Source organism: Salvia splendens, chromosome 9 (genome assembly GCF_004379255.2).
Source record: "Salvia splendens isolate huo1 chromosome 9, SspV2, whole genome shotgun sequence".
Lineage (NCBI taxonomy): Eukaryota > Viridiplantae > Streptophyta > Magnoliopsida > Lamiales > Lamiaceae > Salvia > Salvia splendens.
In genome coordinates this window covers 33571088-33586735 of record NC_056040.1, presented here as the reverse complement: position 1 = coordinate 33586735, position 15648 = coordinate 33571088, and the positions used below count along the sequence as shown (strand labels likewise).

Sequence of the window (15648 nt, the reverse complement as noted above, 5' to 3'; positions counted from 1 at the left end):
TTTTGTGGTAAGTTTGTGTATTTTCTATTTATTTGTGTATAGTGTGTGTTTTTAAATTCTGTATAGTGTGTGTATTTTATACAATGTATGTATTTTGTATAATATATATTCTATGTAATGTAAGTAGCGTGGAGTGTGTCGATAAAGTCTACTTTGTGTGTAATGTGTGCATTGTGTGTATTTTGTGGTAAGTGTATTATTGTGTGTTAAGAGTATTAATGCGTGTATTTTATATATAATATGTATTTTGACCGGAGGTGTGTATAGTGTGAGTTTATGTTCTATATAGTGTGTGTTTATGTTCTATATAGTGTGTGTATTTTGTATTGTGTATGTTGTGTGTAATGTAAGTAGTGTGCATTTTGTGCATTTTGCGTATTTTGATCGATGATGTGTATAGTGTTTGTTAATATTTTGAATTGTGTATTTTGTGTGCACTGCAACTCATATAGAGGTGTACTGCAATATCGACACAAACAAAATTGTTATCGTCAACAAACACTAATTACGGAAATGGAATGCAACCTGAGAACAATAGTATAAAATTAATAATTAATCCTACTGTGGTGTGAAATTATTAAATTAATAGAGTGAAACAAATGGAGTGGTTTACAAGCGTTTCATTAAACTACATCAGGAACAAAAATTATTAAAATAATATGTAAACTGCAATATCGTAATGATAACACTGCAATAATCAATTAATAACACTGCAAACAATTTGCGAACTAAAATTTAAACCAACAACGAAATTAACAACGAAATTTATGAAATCAACAACAAAAAAGGAAGAAGCAAGAAGAGATTCACATAAATCAAAGGGAAAATACGAAGTAAACTGCTGCAAATCGGGGAGTTCAATTACTAATCAAATTCACTGAGTTCAATCACATATCAAAACTCATGGAGTTCAATTACACATCACGACTTGCATAATGAAATTCACGAAACTCATGGATTTAAATTAACAATACGCTCACACAATTACATATGGAATTCGTGATGTAATCTGCTCCAAATCAAGATCAACCAATAATCAGAATTTCTTCACATTCATGGAAGGAATTGCAGAATCGTTTGAAGAATCGCATGAAAATGGTGGAAGATTTTGTTGAAATCTGAAGTGAACAGTTCCACACTGATGGTTGGACGAATTTTTGATAGTAATAAATGCGGGTAAAAAAAATATAGATCACGACACAAGGAATTACGTGGTTCGATTTACTGAGGTAAATCTACGTCCACGGGAAGAAAGGAGGGCAAGATTGTATTGCTTGATCTGGTTTACAGCTTACAAATACAGACTTGCTATATGATATTTGATGTCTAGAGAGCTTTTTTCCCCCTTAGTCTATCTGATCTAAGTTCTATTTATACATTGAACTAAGATCGTGGCTTGCATCACCACTAACTAGGTCGTGGATGTCGTGGAGGTCATGAGATCCTGCATGGGTCCACTATCTCTTTGTTTGGTCCGCTATCCTGCATGAGATCCTGCATGAGTTGACACCACTAAATAGATCGTGTAGTGGAGGTCGTGGAGGTTCTGCATGAGTCCACTATCTCCCAGTTCGGTCGAATACTGAGACCGAACTGCTGAACTATTGCCGAGCAGCTTTTGCCGATCTGAGAGTAGAGCTTGATTGGTCGGCTTTTACCGAGCTGTAGGCTGGGGCCGAACTCTTTGGTAATGCCGAACTGATACTCTTCCTTGGGCTTTGGGCTGATGGGCCGTCACTGCTATTGGGCTTGTTTAGTACGTACCCCATCACTACCCCCCCGAAAAGCGAAGTGAATCACTTCGGCGAAGCGAGTCACTTCGGCATTCTGGATAAAGGTACGGGGGAGGCTGACGTCAGGGGACGTGCCTTGCGCGTGACTGCATTAAATGCGACAGTAAAATCTGGCCGTTGAATCCTGAAAAGGTGGGATTCGAAACGGTGCGATGATTTTGAAATCTTCTCCGAATTTGATAAATACGTCCTTTCTTCATCATTTGAACACTTTTGCTATTGCTTCTTCTGCATTCTCTCTCTTTTGCGTAAAAATTTTCTTCCACTTTCAAGAATTTCTTCAGAATTTCTTCAGACTTTCAAAGAGTAAGAACCATGTCTTCTTCTTCTTCTTCTGAGTCAGGTAGCGGTAGGAAAGGGGGTAAGGGGTCTTCTAGCCGGAAAGAATCCGGGGAGAAGACCGTAGAGTATTTTCACAGCATCTTGAGTAAGGATACTGTGATATCCCTACACGAAAAATATTTTTTTCCTGGGGGGAAGGTTGCGATTCCCGACGACCTTCATAGGGCTGACTCGCCGCCGGAGGGTTACGCCACCGTTTATGAAGCCGGCTTGGAATGCGGGCTTCGTTTCCCTCTTCCCCCTGCCTTTGTAGAGTTGCTTGATTTTTTTCAACTCCCTTTAGGTCAGGTGACTCCGAACTCTTGGAGGCACTTATCGGCCTTTGCTACCGAACTGCGTAGGCTAGATAAGGATCTGTCTCTGAGGGCAATCCTTAATTTTTTCCAGTTTAAGAGAAAAGGATCTTGGTTTTACTTGATCCCTTTACAGCCTTTTAGGGCCTTCTGCAAAACCAAGTGGCCAAAGTGGCAACATCGCTTCTTTTTTTATAATAGGACAGCGGCTCCGGGCTTTCCCTGGAGAGGGCCGAAGTCCGTGATTCCTCATCCTCGGTTAGAACCGTTGGACGAGCTCGAGGGCGAGCTCAATAAGATTCCTATGATTAGGAAGCAGTACCTGGAGTCTGAGCTCGTCAAGGGCGACTTCGTGTTCGACTCCTCGTCTTCGGACGAAGAGACTGAAGGTGAGGACTTCTTTTTTGTGCCTTACTGCTTTTGTGGCGAAAACTAACCTTGCTTTCTTGCTTTTTGGCAGTGAACTTGCTAAATAAGATTAGCCGCAAATCCTCCGAGCTTAAGGAGCCGGAGAAACAGATGGCTACCAGCTCGGCGCCTGATGCCGAGAAGAATCCGAAGAGGCAGAAGACCTCTTCTTCGGATCCAAAAAAGCCGGAGTCCACTTCGGCAAAGGGGAAGGGGAAGACCCAGAAGCCCCCAAGAGCGCCGGAGAGAGACATCGTCTTGGCGCCCCCTTCGGAGCATGTCTGTGAGCCTTTTGCATGGCCAACGGACTTTGCCGAGGTAACTTCTCTTCTTGATTCTTTGGCTTTGCTTCTTTCCTATGTTTTTTTGGTGGCCCCTCTGTTGACTCTTTCCTTTTTCCATTTTCAGAGGAATAGCATGCTCAGCAAGCTCGTCGCAGTCGAACTCTCTAAAGCGTCCAGCGACTATGCTGAGATGCAGAGGAAGTTGGCGGCTGCTCGTCATCAGGCCGAACAGGCTAAGGCAGACTTTGAGAAGGCCAGAGCTGCTAGGATCTCGGCCCAGGATGAAGCCCAGTTTGCCAAAAACCAGCTCATCATCCAGCGAGAGCAGACGAAACGGAGGGATGCTGCCGCCGTGGTTGCCGAAGGGGAGGTTCTCCGTGCTTTCACGGAGAAACTCTTTCTGAGCAATCAATTTTCGGCCTTTGTCGGTGATCTGCTGAAACTGATGACCGATAATGCCGAGCAGTGGCCCGAAGTCGTCCTGCCGCTGTACGGCCGAGAGATAGCAGCTCGTCTCCAGAGTGTGCCGCTCCTTGAGGAGCTTGCTTCGTCCTCGGTCCTGCTTTCTGCTGACCGAGTTCGTAGTTGCCGAGCTGACCGGGACGAGAATATGGAGGCTATCTTTGCCTCCTTAGGGCCAGTTTCACCCGCTCCAATTTTCCACGGAGAGGGTGAGACCGAGCAGCTTGATCAGCAGACCGGAGACGGGCAGGCCGAGCAAGAGGTGCTGCAGATCGGTGATGGGAGCGCCGAGCAGGCTGGGGGGAGCAGGGAGGCCGAGGCTGAAGCTGAGGCAGACAAGGAGAAGGAAGCTGAACCTCACCGAGGAGCCGGAGACGAAGCTGGCGGAGTATGATTTCGTCTCCCTTCTCTTAGTTTAGTTTCTTCCTTGTTGTAAAATGGCCTTGAAGCCCTCCTTGTGTAAAAATTTTTTTTTCTTATGAATGAAAAAATTCTTCTTTCTACACTTGTGTCTTCGTATAGCTTTTCGTACTCTCTTTTACTCCTGTTGTGGTTTACTACCTGCTCAGTAAACTGAAATGCCGAACTGACATAGCTGCTTTGTATTCTTAACTCTTAAGGAGCTGGAGGTACTTCACTGGAAGCGGCTGTACTCTTCTGCTTTAGACGAAGCTGAGAAAAAAGCCATAGCTGACCAGATGAAGAATGACGAACTCTTGGCTTGTTTAGTGAAGCTGGAGGCCGACAATAAGGACTTAGAGTCCGAAAAGAAAGATCTGGAGGCCGAGCTGAATACTGCCGTCGCTGAGAGGACTGCGTATGAGGATTTCATCTGCAGGCGCGGGGGAATGACCATCTCTGAAGTTCAGGAACGAGTTGACGAACTGTGGGAGGAATATCATGTACTCCGGAGGAACAATGCGCTGGAGAGCTCGGCTTGCCAACAAGTCGTGAAATCATTGCGGCGCTGGGCTTCTCGGTACGACATCATTCTTTCCCGGCGTCCCTCAATCGAGAGATTCCTTAGGCATTTCCCGCCAACAGATGCTCGCACTCCAGCTCAAACCTCTGATTCACTTGCTCAAAACCCTACTCCAAGTCAGCAACGAACTCAGGAACAACCGGAGACGTCAAGACGAGGACGGACTGAAGTTCGCAGAGGAGCGGTGACTATGAGTGAGCAAGATCGGCAAATGATTCGTGAAGAGGCTCTTCGCCGTCGAGGTGCTAGAGCTTCCCGGGCTCAGGGAAGAGGCGGTAGGTCGATTAGAGCATCTCGTCGACCTGCTTATTCTTCAGCTGCCCGGAATGGCCGAACTCGGTTTCACGAGGATTTTGTGAATAGATGGCTCAACTTTAGCAACCATGGACAGTAGAATAGTCCTTTGTAATGGCGTAACGCCTTCTCGTAGGGCAGCAGAATTATATGCCGAACAAGTTTTAATAAATGAAATCTTCATTTCGCTTCTATCACTGCGTATTTACAGCTCAGCGAAAAAATTTCATCGTGCTCGTCCTCGGTCTTATGAAGTAAACTTCTTTGACCGGACTCGTCCTCGGTCTTATGAAGTAAGCTTCTTTGACCGGACTCGTCTTTGGTCTTATGAAGTAAACTTCTTTGACCGGACTTGGTCCTCGGTCTTATGAAATAAACTTCTTTGACCGGACTCGTCTTTGGTCTTATGAAGTAAACTTCTTTGACCAGACTCGTCTTTGGTCTTATGAAGTAAATTTCTTTGACCGGACTAAGCTTGTGTCCTAATTTGGCGAGTTTTATCGCTCGGATCGGACTTTCCCTTGTCCTAACTTGGGGATCGGACTTTCCCTTGTCCTAATTCGGCGAGTTTTATCGCGTGGATCGGACTTTCCCTTTGTTGCAGTTCGTTTCAGACGAACTGCTTGTTTCTTAAGCTGAATTGTGGTCTTGTATCCTCCTTAGAAGCTTGGACTCACAATCGTTGGCTTATATATGTTCTAAAAAGGGGATCAGCCTTCGAAGAACAAGATACCTCAGTAATATTTGTAAGAGACGACACGCACATAGACAGACAAAACGCACATACACAAATAAAGAGGACGAACAAGATTTTAAACTTTTATAAAACAAGCACAAAGAACAAGTAAAAAACAAAGAAAGCACATACCTCTAGGACCGAACTAGACACAAGACTGACTGACCGGACTGTCTCTTACAAATGGAACTTCTTGAGGTTGGAAATGTGCCATGTTCGGGGTACTTGTTCTCCTGACACGTGAGTCAATTTGTAAGACCCTTTGCCGAGGACTTCTGACACCCGATATGGACCTTCCCATGTGGGTTCGAGTTTGCCCAGCTTTTCTGCTCGGCTTACTTCGTTGTTTCTCAAGACGAGATCTCCCACTTGAAATTGCAGCTTTTTCACCCTTTGGTTATAATACCGGGCTACTTGCTCCTTGTACTTGGCTGCTTTTATGCAGGCCAATTCTCTTCTTTCTTCGGCCAGATCTAGTTCGGCTCTCAGTCCGTCATCATTCATTTCTGAGGAGAAATTTAGAGTTCGGGGACTGGGTACGCCGATCTCAACCGGAATCACGGCTTCAGTGCCGTACACCAGACTGTACGGAGTTTCACCGTTGGAGGTTTTGGGTGTAGTTCGGTAGGACCATAGGACTTGAGGGAGATTTTCTACCCATTGTCCTTTGGCTTGTTCTAACCGAGCTTTTAACCCTTTCACCAAGATACGGTTTGTTACCTCCGTTTGTCCGTTTGCTTGTGGGTGGGAGACCGAAGTGAACCGCTGTTGAATATTCAGCTCTTGGCACCAATTCTTGAATGTCTTGTCGGTGAACTGAGTCCCATTATCCGAAATGAGGATGTGGGGTATGCCAAATCGGCACACTATGTTCTTCCAGACGAAATCCAATGCCTTCGAGCTCGTTATCGTAGCTAATGGTTCAGCCTCTACCCACTTTGTAAAGTAATCCACGGCAACGATAAGGAAATTCATTTGTCGAGGAGCTTGTGGTAGTGGTCCTACTATGTCTATGCCCCATTGCATAAAAGGCCAAGGGCTTTGCATAGCATATAGATCGGTCTGCGGCATCCTTGGGATATTTGCATGGATTTGGCACTTCGTGCATGTCTTGACGAGCTGCACTGCTTCTTGTACCAAAGTTGGCCAATAATACCCCCATCTCAGAACTTTTTTAGCTAAAGCTCTAGCTCCGATGTGGCTACCGCAAGATCCTTCATGAACTTCTCTAAGGATGTAGTCCGTCTCTTCTGGCCCTACACATCGCAATAACGGCTGAAGGTAGGACTTTCTGTATAGGACTCCTCCATGAAGTTCGTACCGAAGTGCTCGGCATGTGATTTTCTGAGCTTCTCTCTTATCCTCGGGCAGTTGTCCTTGATCTAGATACTGTAAGATCGGCGTCATCCAGTTCGGCGAGCTGGCTACTGAATGTACCTCAGCTTCATCAATGCTTCGGTGCATCAATTCCTCCACCTTTGAGCTTGGATATGAGGCTAACTTACTTAAAGTATCTGCTCGGCTGTTTTCCGCTCTGGGAATGCGGATTATCCGAAAATAAGAGAAACTTCGGCTAATGCTTTGCGCTTTGTCCAAGTATTTCCTCATCCTCTCATCACGGGCTTCACTTGTACCCAACAGGTGATTCACTATGACTTGTGAATCACAATGGATTTTGAGAGACTTGATAAATAGACTTTGCGCTAGCTGGAGTCCGGCAAGGAGAGCTTCGTATTCGGCTTCGTTATTAGTGGTTGGGAACAAGAACCGAAGTGAATAAGTTACCTCGTGTCCGTCGGGAGCGATAAGTAGAATACCAGCTCCACTTCCCGTTTTATTCGAAGCTCCATCTACGAATCCGCTCCAGCAATCCGGCGGCTCTACTTCGGATTCCAGGGGCTGTGCTAGTTCGGTATTGGCAGAATTTTTCTGTTCGGCAATGACAGGGATTACTTGATCGAACTTTGCCTCTGTAAGAAAATCTGCCAAGGCTTGTCCCTTGATGGCTTTCCGAGGTAGGTATTCGATTGAGTGTTCTCCCAACTCTATGGCCCATTTGGCGATTCTGCCTGATGCTTCTGGCTTGGTCAAAACTTGCCGAAGTGACAGATCGGTTAAGACGCATACCTTGTGAGCATAGAAGTATGGCCGCAGTCTCCTTGCTGCATTTACTAACGCCAGAGCAATTTTTTCCAGAGGTTGATACCTTGTTTCTGGACCTCTTAATGCTCGGCTTGTAAAGTAGATGGGAAGCTGCTTTAGGCCTTCTTCTCGTACAAGCACCGCGCTAATGGTTTGATCTGATGCCGCTAAGTATAAGAATATCACTTCGGCATCTGTTGGAGCAGAGAGAATTGGAAGCTTGGCTAAATAACTTTTGAGCTCGTCAAAAGCCTTTTTCTGCTCGGCTCCCCACTCAAACTTTGGTGCCTTTTTCAACACTTTGAAGAACGGCAGTTGCTTTTCGGCTGGTTGGGAAAGGAATCTATTCAGTGCGGCTAGACATCCAGTTAGCCTTTGCACATCATGTATGGACTTCGGCATCGCCATGTTCTGAACAACTTGAACTTTTGAGGGATTTGCCTTGAGTCCGTCCTTTGAAACCCAACAACCCAGAAACTTTCCCGAATCTACCAAAAAGGTACATTTTTGGGGATTGAGTTTGAGGTTGGCTTTTTTGAGCACGTCGAGGGTGGATTTGAGGTTGTCTTCGTACTCCGAAGTGCTTCTGCTTTTGACGACTATGTCGTCAACATACACTTCAACCTCTTTTCCGATCAAATGCCGAAAAAGCTTATCTACCATCCTTTGATATGTGGCTCCGGCATTCTTTAAACCGAATGGCATCTTTTTATAAGCAAAGATGCCGAAGTCAGTAATGAAAGCCGTTTTTGAAGCATCATTCTCATCCATTAAAACTTGGTGGTAGCCTTTGTATAAATCAAGAAAACAGAAAATTTCGAAGCCGATCAAAGCTTCTACTTTTTTATCTATGTTCGGAAGGGGATAGCAATCTTTAGGACAGTGCTTGTTTAGATCGGTAAAATCTATGCACATCCGCCATCCTCCTTCTTTTTTCTTGATCATCACAGGATTGGCCACCCAAGAAGGATATTTCACCTCGAATAATACATCCGCTTTCAGTAATTGGCGGACTTCGTCATGGATGACTTGATTTCTTTCTGCCGCAAAGAGTCTTTGCTTCTGTTTTATAGGCCGGACTGAAGGATCAATATTTAACCGATGAGTGATTACCTCAGGGGGCACTCCGGTCATGTCCAACGGAGACCATGCAAAGACATCTTTGTACTCCTTGAGGAGCTGGATGGTCTTTTCCCGGAGTAGAGGCGTTCCCGCGAAACCGATCTTGACCGTTCTGGATGGATCATCTTCGTATAACTGAACGGTCATTGAGTTCGACTCTGGTGTGACTTCGGTCATTTCGCTTGCCTCTGACTCCGGCTGCTGTGATTGCTATGCTTGATGATGCCGATCTGATTGCTCGGCACTTTTAAGCGCAATCTGCAGACACTCTTTTGCTCTCTTTTGATCACCTCGGATGACCGCTATCCCACCTTTAGTGGGGATCTTGATGGTGAGGTGATAAGTAGAGCAAACGGCCCGAACTGCGTTGAGCCAGTCTCTTCCCAAGATGATGTTGTACGGGGACCGAGCTTTTACCACAAAGAACTCGATCATCGTACTGGAGCTTGTAGGCGCTTTTCCCACCGTGATCGGAAGGCTGATAATACCTTCAGGGCGGGTGTCCTCCTGGGCGAAACTTTTCAGAGGAAGTGGAGCCGGACTGAGCCGAGCTGGATCCACTTCTAGTTTATCGAAACATTCTTTAAAAAGAATGCTGACTGACGCTCCGGTATCCACAAACACTCTGTGGATCAGTTTGTTTGCCACTCCGGCTTGGATGACAATAGCGTCTTGATGAGGAGAGATGGCCGGGACGGGATCTGCATCTGAAAATGTAATCACTTCGTCCTGCTTCAGCCTTTTATGCGTTGGCTCCTCTCGATTGAAGCCTCTGCGCTCTGACTTCAGGGACGATTTAGTCTTCCCGGCAGGGAGAGCATCAATAGTCAGGATTACTCCATCATATTGCAGCTCGTCAACGTCTTCGGGGTCCTGTTGCTTTTTCGGATCCTGAGGAGCGCAGTTCGCACCTCTCTGCTTTTTGTTCTTTTTCGGCTGCTTGCTTTGGTATTTTTTTAACGTCCCTGCTTTCACAAGAGCATCAATACCTGCAGCCAAATGTCGGCACTCCTCGGTATCGTGACCGTGGTCTTGATGGAAGGAGCAATATTGATCCTGAGGTCGACGCGCGGCCGATTTCGTCATCCGCTTTGGTTTTTCGAACATATCGGAATGCAGTTCGAAAATTTCCGCTCTCGACTTGTTCAATGGTACGAACTGAGCGGGCGGCTTCTCAGGATTGAGACGTGGCCCCAATCGGTCTTGCACCGGAGTCCTTTGAATCCTTTCAAAAGGAGTTCGGCGAGGATGTCCCTGATCGCCAAAAGGAGTTCGGCGAGGATGTCCCTGATCGCTATGATCGGGCTTCCTCCTGTCTCCTCGGGATGAGCTGTCTAAAGACCGTTTGCGACGGTCTGCCTCATCGGCACGGGAGAACTGGTCCGCAATGTCCCACATCTCTTGAGCTGTTTGCGGACTGCATTCCACGAGCTTTCTGTAGAGAGCTCCGGGCAGGATTCCATTTTGGAATGCCGAAATGACAAGTAGATCATTGAGATCATCTACTTGTAGGCATTCCTTGTGGAATCTCGTCATAAAGTCGCTGATCTTTTCGTCGCGACCTTGACGTATAGAAAGCAGCTGAGCCGAAGTGATTCGGGCTTCCGCTTTCTGAAAGAACCTCCTGTGGAAAGCATCCATTAGATCTCGGTAAGATCTAATGCTGCCTTGGGGGAGGCTATCGAACCACCTTCTTGCGTTCCCGATAAGCAGCTCGGGAAACAGCTTGCACATATGGACCTCATTGAGACCCTGGTTCGCCATGTTATACTGATAGCGTCCCAGGAAGTCATGAGGATTCACTAACCCGTCATAAGTCATCGACGGAGTTCGGTAGTTCTGTGGCAAGGGAGTTCGGGTGATATCGTCCGAGAACGGAGTCTTCAATGCTCCGTACATGGCGAACCCGACATCTCTTCGGTATGGAGGAGATGGAGTTCTCCTGTGATTCCGGTACCGAGGAGGAACAGGAACATGTCGGGGTTGAGGATTCTTCTTCCTGGAAGACACGGCACTACTGCGGTAGTGACTTTCATGTCTGGATGAGGAGGGAGAATCCACCGTTTTCGTCTCCGGCTTTTGGCCCTTTTGCAGGAAAATTAAGAACTCTTCCTGCTTCTCGGCCAAAAACAACTTGACAGCCTCGTTCAAATCGGGCTGCTGGGAAGACTCGGTGCGATGAGTCTTTGAGCGGCTTGTTCCTTCTCCGTGAGAACTGGAAGTAGATTTCTCCCGAGGCTGTTTTCCAGACCTGCGGGCTGGACTAGCTTCCTCATGGTTATCACGAACGGTATTATGGGTGTTACGTGATCTGGTATGCATTTTTTTTTTTTTTTTTTTTGGGGTGGAAAAAGGGTCAAAAATTCGCTTTATCACAAATTTGGTTCTCTGTTTCCCACAGACGGCGCCAGTGATGGTTGGACGAATTTTTGATAGTAATAAATGAGGGTAAAAAAAATATAGATCACGACACAAGGAATTACGTGGTTCGATTTACTGAGGTAAATCTACGTCCACGGGAAGAAAGGAGGGCAAGATTGTATTGCTTGATCTGGTTTACAGCTTACAAATACAGACTTGCTATATGATATTTGATGTCTAGAGAGCTTTTTCCCCCTTAGTCTATCTGATCTAAGTTCTATTTATACATTGAACTAAGATCGTGGCTTGCATCACCACTAACTAGGTCGTGGATGTCGTGGAGGTCATGAGATCCTGCATGGGTCCACTATCTCTTTGTTTGGTCCGCTATCCTGCATGAGATCCTGCATGAGTTGACACCACTAAATAGATCGTGTAGTGGAGGTCGTGGAGGTTCTGCATGAGTCCACTATCTCCCAGTTCGGTCGAATACTGAGACCGAACTGCTGAACTATTGCCGAGCAGCTTTTGCCGATCTGAGAGTAGAGCTTGATTGGTCGGCTTTTACCGAGCTGTAGGCTGGGGCCGAACTCTTTGGTAATGCCGAACTGATACTCTTCCTTGGGCTTTGGGCTGATGGGCCGTCACTGCTATTGGGCTTGTTTAGTACGTACCCCATCACACACCATCAAGATGCTCACCTTGGCAGAGCACGAGAGCTCAAAATCCCAGCTCACACGACTCCTTAAATAGACTAAGAGAAGGTCTGTCCCGATCTTTAAACAAGAGAACTCTGCCTCCGGTAAAGTATTTTTTTGATGTTTTTTTTGTGTTGTAGCTCTTTTTCTCAATTATATATATATATATATATATATATATATAGAGAGAGAGTTGTGATCATATGATAACCCCTAAATATCGTAATAACCATATGATCAAATCTGAACCACACATATTTTCTAATCTTGTGGTTAAGATTCAAACTTAGATTTACTTCATAAAAAAAGGAGCGAGGTAAATATGTCATTTCCCTCATTTAAATTTCTGAATTTCGCTCCATTCTTTCTCTCTTTCTCAGTTCGATTATTTCCTATTCTCTGCGATTTGGTTTCAGATTTCCATAATCTCTAGATTTCCATAATCTCCAGATTTCCTTCCGATTATTTCCATAGACTCCAGATTTCCTTCCGATTATTTCCATAGAGATTTCCTTCCGATTATTTCAATAGACTCCAGATTTCCTTCCGATTAATTTAATAGACTCCAGATTTCCTTCCGATGGTTCATTATTCCATAATCTCTAGATTTTCATTGATTATCTGTTCAATAGCTGTCAGAATTTGCTTCGATGGAGAACGAAGCAAATAACGAAGGTAACAATCATTATCTATTATTTATCTTATTGATTGTGTTCATATTTTAATTTATTGATTATTTTGATTCATGTATTGAATTTGATTTTTGATGAATATTAGCTGTCGATTGGTATATGTTTCTGATGTACTGAAATTCTTATTTAATTAAATTATGTATTGCCGTTTTTGTGTTAAGATGATAGTTTTGGCTTATAAATTTTAGGTTTGCAGCATAAAATGATAGATTTGTCGGATACAATGATATTCTGAGTTGATAAAATGATATTTTTTCTTATGATAGTTTTGCCGGGTGATTATAGATCGCCTCACCAAAAGTGCTCACATCATACCAATTCGTGCCACCTACGGATCAGACAAGTGGGCACAGACTTATGTGCAAGAGATCGTGCGTCTGCATGGTGTACCAGTAATGCTCACCTCAGAACGGATTTACAGTTCAAAGCGGGAGACAAGGTCTTTCTGAAAGTATCCCCATCGAAAGGGATAACTAGATTTGGCGTCAAGGGCAAGCTGAAACCCGTTTTATCGAACCTTACGAGATCCTAGAAACAGTCGCCCTTGTGGCGTACAGATTAGCACTCCCGCCAAGCTTCGGGAATGTTCACAATGTGTTTCATGTATCACAGTTGAGAAAGTATGTGTTTGACCCCAACCACATAGTACACCAAGAAGAAATTTTGTTAGAACCAGATTTGATCTATGAAGAAAAACCAGAAGCAATTCTAGACAGAAAAGTAAAAGAGTTGAGAAATAAAACTATTGTAACAGTGAAAGCCCTATGGAAGCACCACGGCCGCGAGGAGGCGACGCAGGAGCTTGAGGACCAGCCGCGATATAATTTCTCGGAATTATGAAATAAATGCTAGAAATTGGTAGAGGAAAAACGAGAGAGTATTCGTTTATTTCTTAAGTAAGCAGAATGTACTAGTTTCAAGCTAAGTCTAATTTACAAATGCTTGACGATGAAATTTAAGGAAATGAAATCCGACAACTATACTAAACGTTACATGCGTTGAAACAAAGAAAAAGAAAGAGAACTCGGATGCTATTACAAAGGGTATCCAAATGTTGCCTAAGAATTTAAAGAACCGAGTGCCCGGTGGCACGCACTTGTGAATTTCCTCTTTACGCCCAAGGCCACGGTCCGGCCTTCTGTAGGAACGAGCGAACCATGGCCGGTCCCCTTCTCGACTCAGTGAACAAATCAGCCTGCAACACGGAAGAAAAAGCCGGAGTTTAGTAAGCAAATATGAGGTACGAAGGCTAGCTATTCCTAAGTAAGGGAAGGGAGCATTAAACTTTCCAAAGGAGACCAAGTACCTTGCCAAAAGAGGCAGTGTAACAGCCTCCTACACTCACAGCCTGAGCCGAAGGCTGCCGCGAGGCAGTGCAGCCTGCAACGGCCTGCAGGGCACAGCCAAACCTTTTTCTCCACCTTTGTTGTACACCTGCAAACTCACTACCAACACTTCAGTTAAATTGCTGTAACATCAAAGGAAAAAGGGGCTGCTGCAAGAAGAAAACAAAGTAGTATAACGGCTCCATTTAAACCCACGAGTACACCCTTGCACTACCTCCAAAAGAAACAGCCAATCAGTTCAACAAAAGACAAAGAACTTGCAGACTTGATTCTGCTAAATCTCAACAAACTACAAGGTACAGCTTCCATTTATATACCCCCATTCACCACAAATCCACTTCACAATCAGTAGACAAAGGATGGAGGAGAAGGAGAGAGTGAAAGTAAGAAGATGTCTAGGAAAGATTATTCTGTTTCATCGAGAAGCAAGAACCTCAGTCAGCCTGCAAAGGCAAGCCGAGAACTAGGCGACAAAGGAAGGAGTCCACAGCTCCAGCTCCACAACAGGAAACTTCCACGACACCACTTTGCATCACAGTAGAACATGCCTTAAGATTGAGGGAGATAGCAAAGCATAGAGCAGAACTCATAGAACTAATGTCGAATCTAACAAATCACTTAAGATAGAACTTAAAGGTTTACTACAGCAACATCACAAAGATTTGCCAAGTAGCTCCATACACTATAACTCGCTTCAGTAAACTCTCAAGAACTAGTATAAGCTAGGAAGGGGGACTTAGCTTAGGCGACAGAGCCCCAGAGAACTGACGGAGATGGCGACGGAGCCGCTACCGGGCAGCGGCAGCTGGACTGTCCGAACTCGGTGTTGTGCGGCGGCACCGGAAAGAAGGCAGGGACCGACGTCCAGTGGCGATGCTGCCATTGCCGGCGAATGAGCTGCTCCCACGTGAGCTGGCAGACTGGCCAGCGACGCGGTAACTCCGAAGGAAGAGAGAACTCCCGACCAAAGTAGCGACGGCGACGGACGGCACGATCAGCGTCTCCACCACCGCGAACATTGCAGCGGCAGCGACTCGCCGAATCCGGTGTAGAGGCGGCGGCGATTTGGTGTTGCGACAGCAGCGATGCCGCCGAGAGAAGGAGAAAGATCTCGTTGATGCCGATCTCCCTCGCCGGAGATAGAGGTGGTGGTGATGGGCTGCGATGTCGAACGAAGAAAGAGAGAAGGGGTGGAGCCAAGGGATTTCCTCTTCAAAATTTGGGATTTGAGACACTGAATTGGGGGAATTCTTTTGAGAAGGAGGCCGACGGTGGAAGGGAGTATTTTCTTCAGTTGGGCCAGGGAATTTAAGAAGTAGACCCCTCCATTTAAATTTTGGGCCCAGAAAGAGTTGTAAGAATTTAGGTCGGTTCACGACATTACGGGCCACCGAAATTCTTAGCCACGTCCCTATTTAATTGTGAAAATGAAGAATTATTCCTTAAACCACGGAAGGAAAGAAAACATTAGCCGTGATTAATACAATATCCGTTAAATAATTAAGTGGGACTTTCATTAGTCCAAGTAAGTATTTCAAGATACTTAAAGATGATAATCGAGAATTTATTATACCCGAACAGTTCGGCAAGACTCCCGAATAAATTAAATCGCTGATTTAATTAAGGATTTAAGATTTCTAAATATAGAAAGGAAGTAAAATAATAAGTACACGCTTAGGCATGCATACATGCA

The 15648-nt window shown here is 45.2% G+C and overlaps 1 long non-coding RNA gene across 1 annotated transcript; it reads right to left on the bottom strand.

Annotated features, from left to right (window-relative positions):
* Positions 1–13468: 13468 nt before the first annotated feature.
* LOC121748874 lies at positions 13469–15262 on the bottom strand. The gene is made up of 2 exons (XR_006039537.1): positions 13916–15262; positions 13469–13804 (listed from the first exon to the last, which is right to left on the bottom strand). It is a non-coding gene; the product is annotated as an uncharacterized LOC121748874 (long non-coding RNA).
* Between the last annotated feature and the right edge of the window lie 386 nt (positions 15263–15648).